The 22,302-nt window shown below is 34.9% G+C and overlaps 1 protein-coding gene and 2 long non-coding RNA genes across 4 annotated transcripts in view; 1 reads left to right on the forward strand and 2 right to left on the reverse strand.

The window, feature by feature from the left end:
* LOC141457922 (uncharacterized) overlaps window positions 1-22,302 on the reverse strand; it is a 319,220-nt gene that overhangs the window by 53,080 nt on the left and 243,838 nt on the right. The gene's annotated exons all lie outside the window — the stretch shown is intronic.
* On the reverse strand, window positions 296-13,894 carry LOC141457923 (uncharacterized). The gene is made up of 5 exons (XR_012460621.1): window positions 13,437-13,894; window positions 13,261-13,364; window positions 10,725-10,825; window positions 5,827-5,941; window positions 296-616 (listed from the first exon to the last, which is right to left on the reverse strand). It is a non-coding gene; the product is annotated as an uncharacterized lncRNA (long non-coding RNA).
* Window positions 9,353-19,866, forward strand: LOC141457930 (uncharacterized). 2 transcript variants are annotated; one of them, XR_012460647.1, is made up of 5 exons: window positions 9,353-10,037; window positions 10,880-11,591; window positions 11,680-11,800; window positions 12,379-12,678; window positions 19,056-19,866. It is a non-coding gene; the product is annotated as an uncharacterized lncRNA (long non-coding RNA). The 2 variants fall into 2 exon arrangements; XR_012460646.1 differs by having other exon boundaries at window positions 10,880-11,800.

The following is a 22,302-nucleotide window of genomic DNA, read 5'->3' on the forward strand; positions in this document are numbered from 1 at the left end:
TAAAAAAATAATTTATGGTTTTTATTTTATTTCTTTTTTAATTATTTTTGCTTTATTTATCTTTTTACTTATTTTCAAGGACTTAAAAAAAAACATGAACTATTCTTTTGAACCTATTTCAATGACATAATTCAAAGTATTTCTCTCAGTTATTTGTAATTATGCCTGATAAATTTGTATTAATTTATGCTTTACCCAACTGTACTTGAGACAGGACGTGAAGTCCTATAAATCCAATAAATATATTATTATTATATTAATTACCAACATTTAAGGAAGGAATTATTATAAAATATCAGTTTTATTAAGCATATATTTTGGGTGAAAGGTTCATAAAACGGTTATTTCCAATCAATAAAACTAATTTCCCTGAGTGCTTGAGGGTTAACAAAAATATTATCTTTCAAAAACTATTACAATGATATGACATTTTCGAATTTGAGTATTCCGATTGGAAGTAGCAATCGTAATCAAAGACATGGGTTAAATCCCAAATTTGTTATCTCAGCAGCCGATTCTTTCAGGAAGTAAAGTTGAGCCAATAATTTATCTTGCTGTTGAGCTCTTAACATAACCAAGTCCAAAGTCATCATCTTCTCAAACAGCCGGTACTGCCCTGCAAAGTATTAAGACCTACGAGGTTAATTTAGAATTAGTGATATCCAGCTGGGATTCCTAAAGAGAATTCAGAGGAAAAACTTAGTCTTTCACATGTGAGGACCCGGATAGTCAAGAAGACTTGATGAGCCGAACTATAACCTACTCACAACACACTCACACATATGTATTTTTCCGAAAATTTGAGTCGTATTTAATTTTGTAAACACATACTGTTTTTAAAATTCTTCATAATGAAAGGTATCTTTATATGGAATCATACTTCAAACCCTTTTCCGAAAAAATAATAAAAGAAAAAGTTTAATATAGGAGTCACTCTCCATATCCTTAAATCCAATCCAGCAAACAAGACTACAAGACTCGTGATACTACTCTAAACCAACCAAACAATATTCTCTGCACACCTATACTACCTAACTTGGGTTTCCAAGGTGATGAATGATTCTAACAACTATTAAAGCAATAGAAATAACAATAAAAATAGGTTCACTTTCTTTAATAAACTAACCAAGTAGTAAAATCTGCCAACAACGACTTTTAAAACTAGCCATTCTTCCCTTCGAAGTTTCTTCACTGAGATAATAAGAACCATGGTTTTTCAACAGAGTGTCGGAAGGTAAGAAAGTAAGACTACTTCAGTTGTTGAAACTCTAGTAGGAAAAGAAGCACAAAGAGGAAAGTAGTTGAGGTGAATTGGTGGGGAATAAAATGCAGGGGAAGTGTCTAAGATGGTATTTTTCATAAAACTGTTTTCCTCAAGCTTTAGCCGCTACAAAAACTTATCCAACAACAAAAACTAATAAAAGTGCAGTTACCAACTTCATTAGTGGACTAACCAGCAACACGGAGCAAGTCTTTGCCTGCATGGACAGGTTCATCAACCGTCAATCACACACTCAGTGCAGTGTCTTCTCTTTTTTTTTTTTGTTTACATTTTTCAACAACTTCTGGATTTATAAAAATAATAGGCCATTGAGAGGGAAGGGATTAGCTGAGTGGTTAGCGAGCTGGACTCCCACGCGGAGGTCCCGGGTTCGAATCCAGCTGCTGACCCCTTAGATTTTCTCTTCCTAGGAGCTTCTTACAGCTCACTGTCCGGTGATGGACAGTGTTGTCTGTAACGAGAGAACACTGTCCGGAGGCCGGCAGTGCACTGAAAAAAGCTCCGGGCGCCAATAACCATAGATGTTGACGCGCCTTAAATGATAAAAAAAAAAAAAAAAAAAAAAAAAAAAAAAAAAAAAATAGGCCATTGAGGGATAATTTCAACTTTCTCAATTTTTTGGATTATTTTACTAGGAAGTTGGGTTCAGAGATGAAATGCGCTTAATGTTTAAAAAATAAGACGGGAAGCTGCAGAGTTTAGAAATAGGACAAAAAAAGATAATCCTAAATTTCTGCTGCGACTTTTAATCCACTTTGATTAAAATAAGTATAAGGGCCACAAGGACAAAAATAACGATAAGGCAATATAATAATAGTATTTCCATTCACAGTAATTGTGCGCGTTTCTAACAATAGAATGTAGTATGAAGCAGGAACAAACCAAAAGTATCTAGACAAACACCCATCACGTTTAACCTGGGTCAGCCAATGGCTCAGAATACATACCAGTCAAACAAAACTTACGATGACCAACATCGACTAAGGCTCGCATAGGTATGGAGTTCTGAGCCCTGATTACATTTTGCCATAACTCTCAACGAGGATGCTTGAATGGAACTCCTTCCCTTGACTTTGGCAAGATGCTACAAATCCAGGAAATTTGTTGTTATCCATATCCGTTTATTTTCCCTGTGGTAATTACTTGCCTGCCCCTAAGGTGTGCGTGGACTCCTAGTTTTCTAGGACCTGCCACTAGTGGTTGAGCTCTATTTAAACTGATGGGACTGAAAGGCCTAGTGATTTTATCCTAAAAAAGACAACCGTCTGTGTGAGTACGTCTGTGTTATCACATCGTTATTGGAAAGGCAAGGCACTCCCATTAGCTAACGGGAAAGGCGACAAACGAGGGTGTTATTCCTTCTCTACTACTTCTAACTTTTGTCTTCAAGTTTTTCTTCGCGGTTTTTACGTTTTCCTTTATTTTTTTTTCCTTCCATTACAATAAGATACTGATAAGCAAATTGGGTTATAAATCTGACCCTTTAGTCTAGTTATCCGCCCGAAAGTTTTATCAGTTTAATCCTCTAAACTCTGCCCAATAGTTGTTGATATTAGCTGCTGCTTAGTTGGGGCATAATATTTGCCCTACAGAACTAAGTTATTTATTATGTGAACTTGCGATAATTTAACCAACTAATAAATGTCTGAGTGAAAGAGAGAGAAGTCCGAGACTGGATAGGCAGAAGTTGATTTGAAGACAATTAACTTGAAAACAACAACGCTACCATACGATCAAGGCAACTCTGCCCCCGTGGAGAACTCCTATAACAACGCAATTTATATGTGCGTGTAGATCAGAGGTTCTGTCCAAGTGTGAGTTTGTGGCTACTACATTGACGCGCACTAGTAGTTGTAATGATGGCTTATCCCGGGCGGGCGGGGGAGGGGGAAGAGATGCTTCGAGAGGGGGGTGCAAGCGTTTGGCTTAAAGTGTAAAGGATTTGGTTACCCTGTTTTAGTTTACAGTTACTGTTGGTAAGCAACTATTTCACTGAGTAAGCAGGTTGTGGCTTTTACTAGGGCCCGGCCGGAGTAGGGGGATGACTTGGTGGTGAAGGGTCCAGTTTTAAGGAGTGGTACTTCATTCTGGAGGGAGGCGACTGTTGAGGTATGAGAGTATACACAGTTTAAACTAACACCTGCCAAACTTGTCTTTGCTAGCCCCATCTGAGTTAACTTTTGGCTAGACAAACTGTTTCTAGCTTTGTCATCAGTAAACATTAATAGTATCCAATTTCTAACTACTATTTCTTTCTCTTACTCTTGGCAAAAGGAAGTTCTGCGATTGCGTCAAAATGTTTTAAAATTGTGTTTTTCCTAGGACTACATAAGGTCCTCTGAATAGGTAATACAAATATGGGGTAAACACGTATAGAAAACTTTCTCTTACTACAATTAACCTTAGTAGGAATTCCAAATCCGAGTAGAAAGAATATCAGTACTGCGGAAATACGAATTTTCAACGAAAGTATTTTCAAGAGGAAGTCCTCTGAGTTCAATAAAGTGATTTTTAGAAAACGGTCTGAACATGGAGCTAGCTAGAAGTAAAGGCCATGCTAATAACTTTTCCCGACTAATATTCCTTAATCAGAAATATTTTCTGCATCTTTGGAAACTATCAATTTCCGGTTTTAATTTATATTTATAAAATTAACCAATTCCACTAGCTAGAAAACACGATGAGTCATACAATTCTTTAATAGTGAACAAATAGAAGGAGGGGTAGTAAAAGCTCTTCATGAATTTTAACATCTTGAATTATTTAAATAGTAGTTGGAATTGAAGGTTCTTGTGGTAGGAGCTTTGCAGTGGCGTAACGAGAGACAGTAATAGGGGAGAGCAGTAATACAATTAGCCATCATGTATTAATGCGTACGCTTCAGCCACGCCACACTGCTTTGTGGCATTTATTATGAATAATGATTGATTTAGAGTAGATTGTGTGTGCTGCACATAGAAAAAAAGGTCATGTAAACATGATAATTTGTACTTGTAGATTTCATTTACTTTTCCAATTTGAACAATTCTCCTTTTTTCTAATTCCTGATTGAATCACACAATCCATAAACTAATACCACGAAGAATTGAATTGTGAACATATTTAGACTATAGGATTTTTTTTTTCTCTTCTTCCCTTGAAAATGTTCTGGGATACCTACGCCAGACAACTTTGAAGATAAGGAGATTTAAAGATCGGAGGATGACAGAACTGTAAAGGAGCTAAAGGGTATGTATAATAAGATAGATTAACCAGAAGTAATGAAAAGCTTCACTTTTACTTTTGGGGAGGGTCAAGAAAGTTTGCACTAAGTCCAAAAAAATCAGTTGTTTCAAGTGCGTATTTGGGAAGGAAATAAAAATTTCTTAGTATTAATTCTCTGGAAATAACTAGGGAACAACAGACCAGTATAGTAAGAATTTCTTGGATAGTCAGGTAGCTTCAAATAATTCTGGAAAAACCAGAGCGTTCATCAAAGATTGTAGAAGATTTAATAAATTATTTGAGGACAAAGCAGTGAATGGTTGCTAGGTCCCAAATACACCAAGGAACACAGAGTAATGAAAATGCTAATGATTTGGCGATGGGGAATTTTTTTCAAACTTTTCATATGCTAAGAATCCGTGTTGCCTATCATCTACATCATCTATTGATGAGTTGTTCAGAATCAAGAGAGTGGGGAACACAAGTTATGGAGATAAGGGTGGCATAAACATAACACTTACGTCTAGGGGAAGAGATATTTAGACGAAATGTTAAGCCTGAAGAATCTCTTTGAATGGACCAGGAAGAATATAAGGAACCTAGGGCCGCTCATTACCGGACGTACATCATCGGGGCTCGCCACTTGTTCTACAGCTAGTAAAGAGTTAACAGCTTAAAATTGTGAGTCTTCTCAATCGGTGGCACGTAGTGCGTCACTTGGAGAAAACCCATATTCAGTAAAAAGGCCACGGTTTTAAAAATTTAACGAGAATAAAACAAGATCCAAATTAAAAGTAAGCTTACTTTTTTTTATAATTAAGTAAACGCAATATTCTGTACATTGTTAGTAACAATGCGCAACCTACTAGAGTATACAAGTACCTAAAATAGTACGTACAATGAATATTTGATTGTGAATCGATGAAGTTTTACTGCAAGGCGGCAAGAGATCCTATCGATCAATAGTTGCGTATCGATTCATCAATAATAAACCCAGACTTACACCTTCATTTTACGGTTATAGTTATTGCTATTATAGATTGATCTAGTGAAATGGAGAAGTTTAATTTATTCACCTAAACCATTCTATTTCCAATCTTGCCCTACATCAAGCAGAGCCACCCACTCCTCACCACTTCTTCTTGTTCGCTCGCAAACTTCATTGGATCTATTATGAATCTATTATTCTATACACCTAGTTGTTTGTATAATTCCAAAACTAATCCCGTTTTACAAAGCTTGTATAAACTTTACTAGTCTAAGATTATTCTACATTAATAAATGTGCTTATTTCTGAATAGAAAATTTACTAGTGAAAAATGCCTATTGTGTATACTCACACGACTCTTTTATTTACTGCATTTGAACTTCGCTAACAGTTCGTGAAAACTGCAAATTTTACCACAATGACACATTAGAGGAACTCCTAAACATCGGCCACTCTTCAGAACTAACCTGAAAACAAATTTTCTTAATACAAATTTGTTTAAATAAAACAGGGTAAAATCTAAGTGCCTGTTTTCACTGGCATGAAATTGTGGGGAAAGAGGTCACCAGTCGGGAAAAAGGTCTTTGGATCACATACAATCGTTAATTTTGTTTACGTTCAGGTAGCAATAATGGAAGTGATTAGCGTACTAAATTCACAAGAGAAGATCTTGGATTCAAATCCAGCTGCTCACTTTTTGAGATTTTCTCTTTCTAGCAGCTTCTTACAGCTCACTGTCCGGCGTTGGACAGTATTGTTCGTAACTTGAGAACACTGTCCCCTATCCAGCAGTACAATGAAAATAAACACCCGCGAACCCCAATAACCTCAGTGTTATTGTTGAGCTTTAAATTTAGAACATAAATAAAATAGATTTAAACTCCAACATTAAAATCATCTGATAATACATTTGAAACAATAACCCCAAACGTACAAACATATACAATATGTACTTATTAGCGAGCGAAGCAGCCATACTAAGTTTGGCGTGCGTATGGTAATTAGAACTACCCAAGTATACTGATGCTAATGTCACGAAAAGTGCGGACTCTTGTAATACGAGCAGAGGAGTGAAACTTACTGCAATAAGTAACAACCCCTTTGTGGGTACAAGCACTTTGGGGTTGTTAACGATAAGTTATTTAATAGATTCATTAATTCAGCGCCTAATAAAATAGAGCTTAATATTATTTAAAAAATGTAGATAAATAGAATTTGGTGCGAACACTTATACGTATTTCTTGTATCACAGTTGTTTACAAAATTAAATTTTCTTGATGCTTGACATTTTTACTAAAAAGTATTACGATATTATAATAATAATACATGTTAATTCAAAAGTACCGTTTTCGATAGATATCTAAAACTACATAATTCTTTTCAAGAAATACACTTACGCTCAGCGTGTTTTCTTTAAATTTCGAGTTCGTTAATTAAGAGTTAAGTCTACACATCAAGCTAAAACAAGACTTTAAAAAAGCCTACGAATTTCCCCACCCTTTTTGTCTTTTTTCTTTAAAAATTAAAGATGTACCCAAATTACAAATTTGAAGAAAGGGAAGTGCGTTGTACTTGGAAACGGTTGTTTTTGGAAACGGCTGCCAGATAAGAACGTAGATTTCCAAATTTGTTAAATCCTGCCCCTGGATATAAGTCCAATGAAGATCGGCTTACAATTCTTCTACGAGGAAACGGAGAAAGCGATTTCAAATTTAAGCCTTTTCTTATCTACCATTCTAAAAATCCATTTTTGGATGACTGCAGCACTATTTAACAATTGGCTAGAAAATTGAGCTTTTCCTGAATTGAAAGCTTATTGTTGTTCTCAAAATACTGATTTTAAAGTATTATTATTATTAGGCAATGCTCAAGGATATCCTATTAACGTGGATGATTATTCTGAAAATATAAAGTTGTGTTTATGCCATCAAATACCACCACCATCTTACAATCAATGGATCAAGGTTTTGTATCCAACTTTAAGTGTTATATACGGCGAACGATTAGTCAGCTTACTGCAGCAAGTTATGCGAGAGGATAAACACACTATGAAACAGTTCTGGAAAAATTATAACATGTTAGCTATTGAAAATATCAACTTATCATGGATAGAAATTTAAAAAAAAACATGTATGAACAGAGTATGGCGTGAAATATAGCCAGAATGGGCTCGTGGGAATAAAAAAGACTTTAATGCTGTACCAATTTTTCGTAAACAACTTGCTAAATCAGCAGTTAGAGAAGCATACTCTGAAGGTTTAGAGAAGGATGATATTAATGAGCTATTGGTATCACAAGATGAAGAGCTTAGTAAGTAATGAAAGTTTGATTGCTTTGAGCATGCGTTAGAAGACGAACCTGCTGCTCTCGATATGGTTAGAGAAGAAAAAAAAAAAAAAAAAGCTAACGACGAGACATATGTCAGAAGCGATGCAACTCATTTCACAGACAATGGAGATTTTTTTTCAGATAATGATGCTGACGAAAATTGTAGTTTAAAAGTGACAAGTTCCATAGCTGATGCTATAAAAATTGTTACAAAGAAATTTATTTAGAAAAAAAGCAAAAAAAAATCCGGCAAACATTGGATAATTTTTTAACAAAATCAGGAGGACAACCAAATCAGTCAACACTAGTGGTAGAATCTACAATATCAAGTGAAAAAATGATAATTCTTGTTGAATTAATTGAACTATTTTTTGTTTTTATTTAATATGGATTCCTTATTATGAATAAAAATTTGTTTTTGCATTAAATAAATGTGTTTTTATTACTAATACTCTTAATAATACTAAAAATTGGTTCACCCAGCTGCGTCAATGGTTTTGTATTGTAGGTGAATACGATTTAATTTATTGTAATGATTTAGATTATGTCAAAAGGGCAATACCAAACATATTGGAAAAATGGACCAACCATGTACTTAGTTTGGATGTTCAGCGAGCGGTCAATTCCAGTTACAATTATATTTATAGAGATATAAGTGGTTTGGGGATATCAGAGGAGTATTTAAAATATAATTGCGCAATTGATAAATTACGAGTAATTAGCCAATTAAGAGTGTCCAGCCATAAGGTTATTAAAGTATGGTTTAGAAAAGGTGGACTTCATGCAATAAATACTGACTCCGTCTGTTCATTGTGTAACCTGCTTAAACCAGAAAGTATGGAACATATCTTGATCCAGTGCCCTATTTATGATTCCATCAGGAAACATTATTTACCACAAGTACTCCAAAATAAAAATAAAATAAATTTATGCCAACAATTGCTAATAATTGAGTCTCTGGACCATCTTAATAAATTGTACTATTTTATTATTGAGGCCCTAAAAATAAGATCTTTTGTTCTAAATGAATAGTAGCTCTAAAAGTTGCTATTCATTTGGAATAAACTATTTAGAAACACTATATGTAGAGAACACCATTTGTTATTTCTTATTATTATTATATTTGCATTGTTTTAATATTATTTTCTATTTATTATTATTGTTATTATTATTATTTTTCTTTTATACTGGAATTGGAACAGTTATTTTAGTTATTATGCCAGCTGCCAATTTATCTTAATTTATTTTATTTTATGTATTTTATTTACTTTTTATTATTTAGCACAGAACCCCTGTAATGTGTTAACACAAAATACAGAATTTTTCTATTCTATTCTACTCTTAATAATTTGGATTTTGCATGCAATAATTAATAATAATAAAAAAAAACCTATAGAAATTAATGGGAAAAACTGGTTTCGAATTGGTTGTCTTTCTCTGGTCCCATTTGACGACACAAATCAGGGTCTGGGTGTATATCAAATCTTTACCAAAACAACGAGAAAGTGCTTTCCCCCCAAAAATAAATAATTAAATCACCATGGAAACAGTTGTGAAAAAAAAATTAAATTTCTCATTTTAAACAATGTAATATTTAGAATATCCATACATGTATATATATATATAAAAGAGATACAAAATGAAATAGGTCGATGTCCGGGTTAGAATCGAATACTCATCCGGGAATACAGAAGCTTATTGAACAGATAGACAACTTGCGAGAGAAACGTGGATAAAATTCTAAGAGGACTCGAGGCAGGTATAAAGATAAGTTTTGTAGGAGACATTGAAGGGGAAGTATTAGAGTGAAGAGAAAAACTGGAGATGAAAAAATTGGACAAATTGATTAGAAAATTCAAGTAAACAGTCAGGAAAGCGATTTTCTTTTAATACATTTTTTTTTAAAAAAAAAAAACCTCTGCACTTCTACCACTAAAGAAATTCAATGCGTACAATACGTAAAATCGATAATAATCATCATTTACAATTTCAATAAAGAAAACGAAAAAAACGAAAAGCCAATATTCCCCAAATTTTTCATCAGGAAAAGTGGGACATTATAATAAAAAGGAGCCTAAACTGATACATTAAACTTATCCAATTATTCATATTGGCGAACACCTTTCAAAGGATTATCGAGGGAGTATGATGTTGGGTTTGAGAGAGAGCCATTCTGGGTGTTAGTAATCGACCTCTTCCTAACCTGCAACATCCTCCACATACATGAGTGCCTATGTAAGCAGGTTTCGAATATCATCATGCTGTGTATGTGTGTAGTAGATATCTGTGTGGATCGGATATGAAATCAATTATTAACATTCCTCCCTCCTCTCTCATATATACACCACAGTTGTACAATGTGAAACACTCCTAAACCTAAACCCCTCTTAACAATAACAATAACTGATAAGTGTTACATTCGCCAAGCCAGCGCAGACGGCCACTTAGTGTCCTTTTGTGTTAGTATGCGTTATTATATAACACGGACCTGTGAGCCGTACACAGTTGTACTTGGGGGCCACTTGGTCAATAAACCCCTTACACAAAAACGGCTCATCCCTGTTGCCTAAATAGGATTAGGAACTATCTAACGTGCTGTCTCTGAACTTAACCAAATGTTTCAACAATGGTATAGAATGAAACAGCTTTTTATTTAAATTTCAAAAAGTGTTACTTCTTTTACTTAAACAAAAATTATTATTTAAGTAAAAGTAAAGCCAATTTTTTCAGGCGGGGCTTAACGTCCAACTACCAAATCAGCTATTGTGGACGGTGTCTATTACCAAACATTAAATAAATTCTAAAGCCTAAACCTGGGCATCCAACCCAGTTCCATAATACCAATTAGCTTTGCATGCCTCACCTCTACCCTTTACTTTCCCTTACATATTGCTCTATTACTGATAAACATTTACTACTTACTAATAAACACGAGATATTCTCAACAACTTTCTTATTCTGGGTACATTAAGAGAGATCCTGCCTTCTCTCCCTTCCTCATAATTCTCCTATTAAGAACTTTCCTAAAAAAATAATTAAAATAATGATAATAATTAATCTAAATATGAATTTTATAGAATACTGAAGGACTCATTTTAAAGAAAATCTTTCTGTAAAGTGGCACTTATGGTTGAGGAATTCAGCATCATAATAGCATATAAGTATTAAGACTATATCTAAAGTCATCGTAAGAATCATTTTTGAAAAAAATCTGAAGTGATAAAGCTCTTCAGTATGCAGCAGAGGGCCTCCAATACGACTAAATCAATAAAATCAATAATTAAAACAAGTCTATTTATAAGGGAACAACTCAGTTACAAGATGTGAGTATTAGAATGAAGTGCCTTGAGATTTCCCCAAACCTGAATATGTAGCAAATCTTATAAATACGAAAAAATAAGATTCTGTAATTTACAAAACACATCGTGATACAAAATGAAGATGACCATACAAATTCTTTGCTATTTGTCTAGTTTAAAAAAAATAATAAGGAAGTATTTGGTTTAGAAATACCCTTTACTGTGAAAGAATTAAAGAAGATTTCAAACGGAAGAGGCTGGGATTAATTTATTGCTGGCATAAAATCGAAAGGGATTTAGAGAAATTACTTCATAAACAATGATGAGGAATTAATAATCAGAACTAAGCAGTGATAGTACGATTAAAACTGCAAAAATTCAGCATTTCAATTTGTTTTATAATTTTTTACAGCTGTCCGCAATTTAAATTTAAAGTCAGTAATTTAATTTTTTTTAATACTTCATATCAGAGCTGCCAAAAATTGATGAGGTTGTATTTTTGTTAACTGCTAGATAGCTTTTTTTAAATTATAATTATTTCATCACAAATTCTGACACGAAAGTATTTGCCTTTTCAGAATTCAAAAAGTTGTATTCACTTCTTATGAATCGATTTTAGTGAATAAAAGCAATTTATCCAATTATCTATCACTGCCGTTCGACTGAATAGGAAATACTGCATTTTCAAGCTGCTTAAAAGTAAGTATCTTCGATAATGTGCATCTTGCAACAATTCTTCCCCTGTGTCATTGATTATTATTTAAAAATGACGGTAACTATTTACATGCATCCTATCAGCTTGAAAGTACCCTATTCAAGGCAATTCGCCAATATTTTTTAGAGTAAAAGGGGCTAAAAACGGTAGTATATAATATATATATATATATATATATATATATATAGGTACTCTCTACTTATTACATACCGGCTTGATTTAAAAGGGACACAGACCCTCTTCACCCAGACAGGCGCACTGTGAGAGCTGCCAAAAAGCCTTCACTCTCCTTGCTTGTTTGCTTCCAAGCTTTAACCAAGCAAAGCAACTGCTTTTACCAATATTAACAGGAAACGGGTATAAAAAGCGGTAAATAATACCCGATTGGATCCTGTTCCTTTACAATCTTTAAATAGACCATAAACACTCTATTGGATTTTCTTTCAGCTTTTTAATTTCTTTTTTAACTCTTTAAAAAGGAAATTGCTGCTTTGAATTTCCCGTTAATTCCTTTACTTTTTAAATATACTTAATAAATTTTCATATTATTTTTACTTTTTAGCAATCTTAATAAAAAAAATATGTATGACGTATATCAGAAGTGGATGAATTATAAACCTTAAAAAAATGTTGCACAGCTTGAAACTTTAGAGGAAGGTATTATTTTTAATAATATTCGTCCCCAACACCATCTAAAAGCCACTCCGAATCAACATCTAACCCCAACAAACAACAATAACTGGACTAGGTAGGGAGTAAGGTCAGACCCGATCTTGAGCCTCGTTAAGATTCACAGAAGTCTGAATGAATCATTGCCACAATCTTACGAAGAAGTCCACGAAGTCCCTTCACGTCGCTAAAGGTTAGCTAATCCTACAGTTTTCCTGATAGTGTTACAGGTGAACACTCATTCAATAGTCAAGTCTCAACCTACCGTATTTAGGGGCCTAAAGGAAGAGGAAGTCTGGATTGTCTAGTTCACAGTTCATTCCATAAATGGACAATGTGTGGACAATCTATGAACTCTCTCAGATATGTCTCGGTTGTGATCTCTTTTCTCTCTGACCGTTTTTCTCATATACACCAACTTCTCAATAATGGCCTCTCAGACGCCCTCTTCTATTATTTCCTCTATCTGCCACTCGCTCGCTTGCTCTTATCACAATCTTATATAGAATGCTTAACCAATATCCTTTTTGGATCCGGATCAATTGCCTCTAGCCGCAGACTGCCCTTCCTACAGTTTAGGCGACCTCCTGGAGAGAAAACCATTTTATCTACTTTTCCTCTTCACTCAACTACTTAGCTTCTCAATCTTATCACAATTTGCAAATCACTTTGAACCATCGAATGTAATCTTCAAAAATTGATGTAACATTCAAAATCATGAACATTTTTCTGATGCTGATACTGAATAATATAGCGTAATAAATAAAGAACTTACTTGGACTCGGCAATTCCTCATGAAAAAAATTCTGGATGACCTTGACATTTAAAGAGAATTCAAGCAGTTGGCACAAATACAGGCACTTTTGATAATCTGTAGGCCTTAGAAGTACATAGGTATTAAAATTTAAATTGATTTTGAATGAATAATGAAATTTGATGGAAAACAATTACCTGTGAATTAACTTAGTTCCACATTGGTGGAAAACCTACAAGATGAAAATGGTCACGGTGTTTTGAGAAGGTACAAAGGAAAGAGGATTTGAAAAAGTGAAAAGAAGAATAAGATTTAACCACTCACAGTTACAAGGTTTTCCAAGTTTTCAGATTATGGTGTGTGAAACGATGAATTTTCTTCAGAAACCACAATGTGTTAAACTTCCATTGATGGAGCGAGAGAGATGAGCTTCTTCGCTAATTTTTAGCAAAGGTTGAAATTTGAGAAACACTAGAATATGTTCATATTATGAATTACAATAAACGACGATTAGATAACTAGTTACGGACGAACACTTTTAAAAAACATGGAAGTGAACGCAAAACAAAAAACAAAAACTATTTCAACAGACCACCTTGCACAGCAACAACGTGGTAATTTTGGCGGACTGATAACAACGAGGTTACTATTTATAACCTCCACAACCTTTGCAATTCAAGCTCTTTTACATTAAACACATGATTTGATATAATTAAAAAAAAAAGAGTAAAAATGACCAAAAATCACTGATAAAATTTCAGAAAAATTCTATTAAGCACGCAATGATAACGAAAAATGTCAAAATTAAATTATAAGATTTTTGGGGGCCCCACACAGACAGCTACTTCAAAAAAGTTCAATTTTTTTCGCAGCTTAAGAATAGACTATTCATTAAGATAAAACATAAAACTGGAAAGCACGAGGAGAGTAATAGATTGGTTTTAAAAAGTGAAAGCCAAAAAACAAAGCAGCACTAGCTAGCAACAGAGAAATATGCGGAAAACAAGCATTAGATAATGAGTTTATACAAACAGATAATCGTAAAGATTAGAATAAACTAGATTAAAACAGCAATAAACATAAACAGAATAAGAGATGGGCAATATAAAAAAGACTAAGAAAATAAACCTTTAACAGACTATTCCATCCTAATCTTCAAAACCATTTGTAACTCTTGCCGTTGACCATGTACGTAGAAACAGGGGTATATTGGGCTCATCGATCAGGAGAATCAACTAAGACCATTGTAGAAGCCCTTTAAGGCAAAATCTCCAAAAACATATTGAGAAACCCCCCACCCCATCCACGATACTAAGTTGAACGTTAAGACCCGCCTTAAAAAAAATAGGCACTTCTGAAGCCGTTTTTTAAAAAAATGTTTCGCTCATGTTTAATCATGACTAAAAGCAAAGCAATGTATGGTGAGTAAATCATATCTAGGCCTGAATAATTTGGCACCAAGTTTGTATATGTATATGAGACAGTAGGTTCTACATTATATACTACATACAATCACTCACAATCACCATCATTGATCAATTTGATCAAATACTAGATCAGTGAATTTAACTTGGCATGTCATATTGCTGGCAGAACCAGAAGCTATGTCTCGCTATAGTTCCCATATTAATGAATTAATTTCTAGATTGCTTCCATCGTTGTAAATTAAATCAGGTATTAAAATATAATTGCATCCTGCCAATCAATATTGAAAATATTTAGAACCTGATGAAAACGTGATGAAGAAAATGATTGCTACAGAATTGTGATGAAAATCATGAAATTCTTTCCTTAAAACATTATTTTTACGTAACATAAAGAAGGAAAATCAATTTTTACTACCGCCAATACTGTTTTCTTACTACTTTAGATTGGTGATCATAACTCGATGGATTTATTTAGATCATCATAAGTAAATTTTAATTTATCAGTAAAAACCATTAACTAAAAAGGGAAACCATTGACAAGGAACGGAATCATATTCGCTGTTATGTTTCAAAAATGCTATTAATAAATAAGGAGGCAATTAATTTGCAGAAAGGGGTCGGATATTGAGGAGAAGGTAGTCCCCGTTTCTCACTAACAGAGAAAGGGCAAAGGGCATAAAGAATATAAGGGTTTATTTATAGTTACGGCTAATAGAATTGGAATATGAAATATTTCTGAAGGGTTGCGAGAACTTCAAAAAAGACAAGTTTATGATTTATTTATTAGGGCTTTTTGTTGTTCTCCTCTCTTCCCCCTCTTTGGAGGCCCTTTTTTAGTTTCTGTTTCTGTAACAGTTGTTGTTTACTATTGTGACTAGAAATGAGGGCTCTGTGATTTTGCCAGGCTTTGATTGCCTAATATATTTTTTAGGCTTTAATTTATGTTCAAAGTTGAGGTATGTCAAATCTTTGATCTGATTATTTTTTTTTTTTTTTAAACAAATAAAAGACCGTTCCGCACCTAAGAGGGAATTATAAGGGCAAGTTTAATTGAAAGACATTATTTAGAACGGTACAATTATCGCATTAGATAACTTAAAGTTTTGGTGGAAGTACGCCACTTTTCTTTTATGGAAAAAGACCCCATAGAATTTCTTTAAACTGGGATGAATATTAATCCCACCTAAGTATCCTGAAAAGTTTTTTAAGGATATATGGTATATTTCGATATGGACTCGGGAAACTTTAAAGCATGCCTCCCTAAAGAGAGCACACTGAAATTTAAAGCGCATCAATATCTAAGGGTTATTGACGTCCCCAGAGAACTTTGTTCAGTGCACTGCCCGGCCTCAGTGAACAGTGCACTCCCTTGTTACAGAAACTCTGCGCATCACTAGAGACAAGTGACCTGTAAGAAGGAAGAGCAAAAAATCAAAGGGGCCGGTAACTGGGAATTCAGGAAGCTAATCTGTTTTATTTGTAACATTTTCCCGGAGCGAATTATGTATTTTAGGTTATAAGCAGAGAAAAAGTAATCGCCTATTTTTTTCAGATGGGGGTTTAGCATCCTACTGCCCCATTTTGTAAGGCTGATTATTTTAATTTAGGCATGACAAAGGTTCCTCAGAACCCATTAAGCTTGGCGCCCATGATTCTTTACGCTAAAAACTGTGCACCGATGGATATCCATCCACCCAATTGCAGTCTAAACTTAATTTCAGCTGCTTTGCGCCTAAGACTAAACTATTTATCGAGTTAAGTACCCATGCCACCAGTGCCGTGGAGTGGTAACATGCTTAACTATTACTAGAGAGCCCAGAATGTTTACTTTAAACTCTATTAACTACAAATCCAATCTTCTAACCGTTTGATTTACCCAACAACATGACTTAAATGTTTCTAGCTCACTTGTAATGCAAAGTAATTGAATATTTTCAGGTGGCTTTTACTGCTATAAAGTGCAAAGGGGAGCTTATGACAATGATGTGAACTATGAACCATGAACTGCGAATGTACGAGTACGAATGGCGTACAACATTTCTTAGTACTCTCGATATTTTATACTTGTATTCTCTTTCGTTAGCAAAAACAAGGAAAAATGTAGAGATTAGGAAAGGGATGGGACCTATGCTTCACGGCCCCTTTTTGGATCTAGTAGACAAAACCTCCCCTTTTAAGGAGGCTGAGGACTTTCCCTACTAGTTCTTTTTGCGCTACTATCTCCTTTGGTCTCAAATAGCCAAAGGAGATAGTAGCGCAACCGCTCGATTACTACGCAACCGAACAACAAGTGAGAGGCCGTTTACTCCTCTTGCTGACACAACCTGCACTACGGTTCCGAGCTAACAAGGCCCCACCTTGCACACAGAAGCTTTCTGAACCTACCATGGCCCCGTGAATAGGCCTTTAATCAGAGTAATACTGATTTCTGCCCAAGCACAGTACCTCTTCGGTTTCGTTGTTAACACGGCCAAGGCATCATAATCTTGCTGTGTTTAAAACCCCTAGGACTCATCACCCAGTTCTTTTCAAGGTCTCTCTCCAGATCCAATCTCTGAACTGCACCCACCCATGGTACAGGAGTGTTAGCTCCGTTCCTGGCCAGGGGGAAAACAAAAGGGTCCGAAGTGAACCTGTGTTTCGATTGATTTTATGATCGTTTACAGGAAAAATGTAACTCGAAATGTACTTCAGGTGAAAACTTAATTATGTAAATTCACCACTTTTCACTTTACTTCCGTTTGCAAGCTTAACAGGAGAAAGTAAAAAAAGGGAAGGGTGTTAATTGAGAGCCACAGCTTTAAATTTTAATTAGGATAAAAACTGTGAGAAACTGAAGGTGATACTTCGAAAAAAAAGAGGAAATACTCACGAGACAACACCATCACGTTTCTGGATATCCGGCCCACCCAACATTCCCTCGATCCTGTCATATATTATTCAAGATTCCATTATATCATTCCCACCATCTAACCAGGACGAAGAGAATATATTTTGGCCACCCTAGTACAAAAACCAACATAATCCTCTACTTCTAATCTCTCTCTCTCTCTCTCTCTCTCACACACTTTTTTAAAGCCCTTCATTCAGGAGAACAAAGTAAGGGCGACTGATTGTGATTGGATATACCAGCGCACAGCTGCAATGATTCCGGGCAATATTGGCAGCAGATCGTACAAATCTTGAACGAAAGTTATACTTGGGTTTAATACCAGAGGATCTTCCTGTTACTTCTCTTTTCTGGGACATGTTAAAAATTTATTAGCCCACACCCTTAAGAAAAAAAAAAAAATCTACGGCTCCACCAATGGCACTTCTACAAATCAAGAAATGTCTTGCGCAAAAGTTTGACATGTGACTAGCAATACTTAAGAGAGACGGGAAGTGATAAGAAGCGTGCTTGGGCAACAGCTGGCAAAGGCCACGAACTGTTTCCGGATATTAGACAGGATTGTCGTCACAGAATAGACAGTGAAGAGAGGGGTCGCGGGATGTGCACTGTGCCTATACAAACACAAACACACACACACACACAGTCTTGTTTATGCCTTCTTTTTCGTGGGGAGGGGGGTTCACTTCCTGTCGATCCCCTATTCAAAATATACGGGGGTTTATTACTTTTGCGCCACCAAATGTTGCCAACCTTAAATGTCATTTAAACTGGATATAAAAGTTAAAAAAGTTGAAATAAAAAATTTACGTAGCGCTTATAAAAAAAAGGAAAAAAAAAAGCTTGAATAATAAAAAGTAGAGTACAAATAAATTTGTAAATATATTTACAACTGCAGCCAATCAAAATAAAGTACAGTGGTACCTCGGTTTTCGAACGACTTGACTTTCGAACAAATCGGTATTCGACCAAGAAATTCGAGAAAATATTGTCCTGAAATCCGAACAAACATTTGGAACTCGAGTTGTTTTTTATATTTACACTTTTAGATCTTATTTCTTGTTTAGATAACTTGTTTTTACATAAAATATAAAAAATTAGGCCAGTAAAACGGCCTAATATTTCTGGGGCTTAGAAACAAAATAAACTACATAGTTGACATTACTTTTTATGGGATAAATTGTTTGGGTTCTCGACCAAATTAGTTGTCGACCGCACTTCCGGAACGAATTGTGGTTGAAAACCGAGATACCACTGTAAAAGTTATCTGTACATTCACATGATTTCCTCTAGTTAATTCTCACCAAGTTTCGAATCAGGAATTCTTCAAGTCCGAACATCCGGCGCTGTCAGAAGTACCGTTTGATAACAGTATTAGATCTATGTTTTTGTCTGCATATTCTAAGATTTAGAATTAACTTTAAACGATCAAAAAATCCCAAAAGATTAAAAGATTTATTTAGAAAAACAGAAATAAAAGTAACTAATTTTAATTTTAGACAAAAGAAAACCAGCCTCACATTTCCATAAAATATTAAGGCGGAAAGCATGGGAAATTCTTAAGTTTAAATCTCGATAATCCTATGCATGTTTACCGCTAGTCAATCAGGATTAGCTGCCTGCAATCAACGTGCTGCTAGGATTAGAAGACATAGGATGAAGTACTCCTAAGAGACCTGTTTTTCTGAGAAAACGAAGAAAAAACTAAAAAAAAAAGCCTGGACATTCTATGGAGGAAAAGAGTTTAATCAAAATTTCTCTCTTCATCTGTATGTCCGGGGATACAGGGCTAGAGATCATCACGGCGCCCAGATCCGCTGCTGGGTCTGAGAGAATTCCAAAATTTGGCAGAGCAAAATGGCTTTACAAAGACCAAAGACTTTGTTTGAGGATGTCAAAGGTTTTTTTTTGTGTTACGACCTTAAAAGTGTTCTTCTTAAAAAAAGGCCAAGTGTTGGAATGGTGGTTAACAATCCACGTAACAATTACATCTGCAGATCCTAAGAATCTGACTGGGATATCCCTACGGAAGCTTTCTGGAGACATACACCACTTTCTCTTTAGTGATTACCAATGTATGAATTAATTAGTAACAAATCCAAATCAATTTAATAGTGCAACCATTAATTATTAAGTATTCTTTTTATAAGAAGCAGATAAGATTGCTTTTTTTTTTAAAGAAAATAAATAAACTCTAATTAACATGGAGAACACATTGTGCTCTCAGATAAATCTTAATTATATTTACTAAGAAAGAAAAAGAAAACTGTATAAGCGCAGAGAAAACGGCAGAAAACTTACTTAAAGATTTTTCCCAGCAGCCCCCATGCACTCCTTTTTAAGTACATTGTACTCAACTATTAAATGAACTTTCCACTTTCTTATGACTTAAGTATTATACTTTAAAGCACTTCCTCCCTCATGTAAGCTCTCTCTCCCCGGACTTCGCATTAAGTACTATAACACTTTAGCAAGACTTAAAGTGCCCCAGCATAGAAAATCTCTAAATTAATGCACCCATGCTTTGCTCTTCCATACTTGCTGCACTGCTTCACTTGGCGTGCTTATCTCATTATCACTTTAGTGTGTAAAGTCTTCTTTACTTTAACTGGAAAAACTGTCTACTCCTGTCACAATGAAATATTGTCTACTCGCTTCTTTTTTTCTTTTTTTCCGGGTTTACCATCTTGAAATCAAGAGTAGATGGAGTTTAAAAACATTTTAACACTAAGTGTTTTGTGCTTATAAAAGCTTATATAAAATTAGCGTTGAAAAGAACAAAGAATTTTAACAGTTCTTTACTTTGGCAGAATTAAATATATTAGTTTTAATTAAATGTAATTTAAATTTAATTACATGTGATTGTCAGAGAGCAGTAGAATAATAATCTTCCTTGTTTGAAATTAATGCCTATTTTCAAATTAACAGCCCTGAAAATAAGCTTCACGTTAGCTTTTAAGCTCTCCATTCATTATTTAATAAACAAATTTCCAATCTTCATTAAAATAGTTCAGGGAATATTTAGGATGAGATAAGGGTATCAATAGCAGCGAACTATGATAGATAAACTTGCAGTTAAAGAAGGAGTAGCTTAAGATGTGAATCTAGAGTGGAGAGGAGTTTCAGCAGACGGTTTTTGGTTGAAGAGTGAACTGGGAATTATGGAAGATAACTATCTCTTAGAGGGGAGTCCAATTCCATTGGGAATTATGGAAGATATCCTCATAGAGAGGAGTCCAATTCCACTGGGAATTATGGAAGATATCCTCATAGAGGGAGTCCAATTCCTTGTACATTGAGGAGAGTCAGTCACATGACTTGGAGAGATTTGTTTTGTCTGGACGTTCTTGCATGTTACCACCAACAGACAGGTAAGGCTCCAGGTAGAGCAGATATAAAGTAGCATCGGCCTGATGGCCACCTTGTAGAGGAGGAGGAGTTTGTCCTGTACATCATCTTCCGAGTTTCCATAGAACAAAGTGACTGATAATTCATTCTGTATTCTACTAATGTGAATTATTTCCACAAATACATCACAAAAGAAAATAATTCGACTGCAGAATCGATAAAGAGTTATCGATAAAATCTTCAATTTTTTGGGAGGGAAATTGCGATTATATATATAAAAAAAAAGAAGCCGGAAGCCACCAGATTAATTATTTAAAGAAAATCTATATGATTAAGACTACCTAGCAAAGTTGAGTAACTTTACACCGGGCATACTCAGCATAATAAAGGGCGTATCCCCACCCATCCTGCAGAATCTAAACTTGAGAACCTAGCCGAACAGATGATACCCCCCCTCCTCTCCATGCTTCTTCCTTCCTTGACAAGAAGAGCAGAACACTCTACTTCAAATGAGTCAGTAAAATCGCTGAACCAGCTTTTCTGACCCTATATCTCTGTGACTTAGTTCCAATCTACCAATACAATGAACCTATTCTGTCCATGTGTTAGAGAGAGGGCAGTGTGTACCTTCTGGTATCTTTTCTTTGCTCGTCCTTAGGCTTCCAATACTTCATCCAAACCTACAATTCCCTTTAACCATCCTTCCAACTAGATCACCTTCCAACAAGACAAAGTGCTTTCACTTTCTTCTATCCTTATTCCTCTTTTCCCTCTCCTTCGTCCCTTTTCCCTCTATAAAAAACGATTGTCTCTTATTTGATTACATGTTCCCTTTGTACAATTTGTTAAAAACAGATGGTCATCCCCTTACATCTTCCAAGCCAGAGAAGGGATTAATTTAAGGTCAATTTCCTTGCAAAATGACCGAAAAGGTTCCTGTGTCCAGTATGTATCCCTGACGTTTAAGCTGGATGGAAATTGCTAAAGGAATTTCCCCACACTCTTTACAGGGACAAGAAAAATCTCACTAGTTTTTTTTTTTTTTGCGACCGTAATTTCTAAGCGGGACCAAAATTCAACGGGTTATTTCTATGTCTAATTTCCGATATAGACTTTTTAAATTATATTAGATGAGTTTTCTCAAAACTTAGCTATTTACTCATAAATTTACTTTCAAATATGTCTTTAAAAATGCAATCAGAGTTTTGATACATAAAAAGTCGACTACTGAACTCTTCCAAAATCGATTTTGTTAATTAAAGTTGGATGTGACATTTTGATTCAGGTAATGGGGCTTTACCTGAACTATCCGATATTAGAGTGTGCGGTAAAGGGAGCATCACGGGTAATTCCTGGATATCTAATTCTGTAACACTAGACTTTGGACTTAGCTCTTGT

This window comes from Rhodnius prolixus, unplaced genomic scaffold, assembly GCF_049639745.1.
Source record: "Rhodnius prolixus isolate KJV_2025 unplaced genomic scaffold, Rpr scaffold_5, whole genome shotgun sequence".
NCBI classification, from domain to species: Eukaryota; Metazoa; Arthropoda; class Insecta; order Hemiptera; family Reduviidae; genus Rhodnius; species Rhodnius prolixus.